Here is a 2,291-nt window from a genome sequence, read left to right as displayed (position 1 = left end):
AGGGGGTTTGGGCCTCAAAAACGGGGTTTGGAACCCTAAAAATGGGGGTTTGGGCCTCAAAAATGGGGTTTGGGACCCTAAAAATGGGGGTTTGGGCCTCAAAAATGGGGTTTGGGACCCTAAAAATGGGGGTTTGGGCCTCAAAAATGGGGTTTGGGACCCTAAAAATGGGAGTGGGTTACTCACCCAGCCGCTCCTTCAGGCGCCCTGGGGGAGGCAGAGAGAGATTAATTCAAATTAAAAGCACCAAATTGATCGACATCACTCGATTTGTGGACAGTTTTATCATTAATGTGGTATTTAATAATACAAATAACACATAAATTAAATTTCTTACTTACTGATCTCGGCTTCGTTTTCCCCTGGAAGGAGGAAAGAGACGGAAATAAAAAAATTACTTTGACAAGACCTAAAGGGTGAAATGGTTCTAAATTAAAGAAACACACAAAAATAAAATATGAAGATATTAACAAATAAATAAAATAAATTAAATAAAGATAAATAAAAGGGGGGAACACTCACGGATTTGGGTGTCTCGGGCCTCTGCAATCAGCAAAAAGGAAAGGAATTATATTTTGGGGGAAACGCAGTTTAACCCCATTATTTTACAATCCCTGATTTTTCAAGCCCCCATTTCACAACCCCCCTTTGTATCCGGGTGTTTAATCGAGATATTTATGCAATACATCCATATTTATCTGTATTTCAGCCTCTGGGCTCAACTAAAACCCGAATTTCCCCCCTTTAAAACCCCTCTGAGGGAGGGAAATGCTCACCCAGCTCAGCCTCGTGTTCCCCTGGGAGAGAGAAAAGAGGGAAAACGGGAATTTCCCGACGTTCCTCGTTGGTTGTTTTGGGGGAAAAATGGGGGAAAAATGGGATTGGGAGATAAATCCGGGCACTTACGGAGCTTTTTATTGCAGCACTCTGGGGAAAAAAAGGGGGAAAATCTGGTTATTTGGGTTATTACAGCAATAAAATAATGATTATAAATAGGATTATTGGGGTCACTAATAACTTTTATTTAGTGTAAATAATTAAAGCCGGGATTAGCAGCATCAACTCACCGACATCTGCCGTGAGCTCCCCTGAAAATGAGGGGGGAAAAGGTGGATTTTAGGGGCAAATCTCCCTTTTCCTGCCGCCCCGGGGGTGGGGGAAGGTCGGAGATTTCCAGGAATTCCCTCCCCAGGAATTCTTCCCGGGAATTTTTAGGGATGGAAAAGCCCCGAACTCACCGATTTTCGTGTGTCTCTCGCCTGGAAAAAAAACGAGGGGGGGGAAAAAAAAACCCAGAAACATCCCGATTTTGGGGGGGGGTGGGTTATTTCCTGAGGTTTGGGAATCATTTTGGGGATAAAGGGATTAAAAACCGCCCGGGGGGGGGGCAGGACGGGACTCACCGAGTTCCACCGTGAAAAGTCCTGGAAAAACCGGGAAATCCCGTTAATTCCTGGCGGATTATCCGCCCCCCCCCATCCCTCCCCTTTCCCAGCTCTTCCCACGGGATTCGCCCCCTTTTTTTTTCCCCCCCTGGAATTCGGGTTCGGCCCCGGGGGGTTGTTCCTCCTCAGGGCCCCCCGGATTTTTTGGGATCCGGGAATTCCAGGGAATTCCGGGCACTCACGGATGGTGGAGTCGCACTTGGCTGCAGGGGGGGAGAGAGCAGAGCTGGGATTCAGACACGGGAATCGCAGCAAAATTCCCATTTTTTTTTTTTGGGGGGGGGGGGGGGGGGGCTCCTTCCCAAACACTCACCCAGCTCGGAGCGGAGCTTCCCTGGAAAACCAGAGGGATAAAAAAGGGAGTGAATTCCAACCGACCCAAACAGAAGGGTGGGATCAGTTCTGGCTGGGAATGGCCAGAAACCCCCCCCACAAAAAATTCCAGCCAGAGGGGTGGTGGGAGCATTCCCAGATTTTGGGGAACCCCCCTATCCCCCCCAATCCAAGGGGTGGAGGCACTTACGGAGCCCGGAGTCGCGCTCGGCTGGGGATGGGGAGAGAGAGAGAGAAAGAAATGAAAAAAACCACCAAAATCAGCATTTTTGGGGTGATTTGGGGGTGATTTTTTCACACTTCTGTCCCTGATTTAACCCAAAAAACCAAACCCCCCCCCCCCGGCTGGAACTCACCCACCAGCGCCGTGAGTCTCCCTGCAGGGCGAGGAACAGGGGGGGTTAATGAAGGAAAAGACACAAATCCACCCCAAAATCGGGGCTTTTGGCCCCAAAATCGGGGGTTTTGGCCCCAAAATCGGGGGGTTTGGCCCCAAAATGAGGAGCAGCACTC

At 49.1% G+C, this 2,291-nt stretch overlaps 1 long non-coding RNA gene across 1 annotated transcript; it reads right to left on the bottom strand.

The window, feature by feature from the left end:
- Positions 1–785: 785 nt before the first annotated feature.
- On the bottom strand, positions 786–2,155 carry LOC114073473. Its single transcript, XR_003574331.1, has 9 exons — positions 2,135–2,155; positions 1,969–1,989; positions 1,759–1,779; positions 1,628–1,648; positions 1,404–1,424; positions 1,239–1,259; positions 1,068–1,088; positions 907–927; positions 786–797 (listed from the first exon to the last, which is right to left on the bottom strand). It is a non-coding gene; the product is annotated as an uncharacterized LOC114073473 (long non-coding RNA).
- Between the last annotated feature and the right edge of the window lie 136 nt (positions 2,156–2,291).

Source organism: Empidonax traillii, unplaced genomic scaffold (assembly GCF_003031625.1).
Source record: "Empidonax traillii isolate 1590-97213 ecotype Southwest subspecies unplaced genomic scaffold, ASM303162v1 scaffold6560:size5923, whole genome shotgun sequence".
Lineage (NCBI taxonomy): Eukaryota > Metazoa > Chordata > Aves > Passeriformes > Tyrannidae > Empidonax > Empidonax traillii.
Note: the sequence above shows the minus strand (reverse complement) of the source record. Positions and strands in the feature narration are given on the sequence as shown.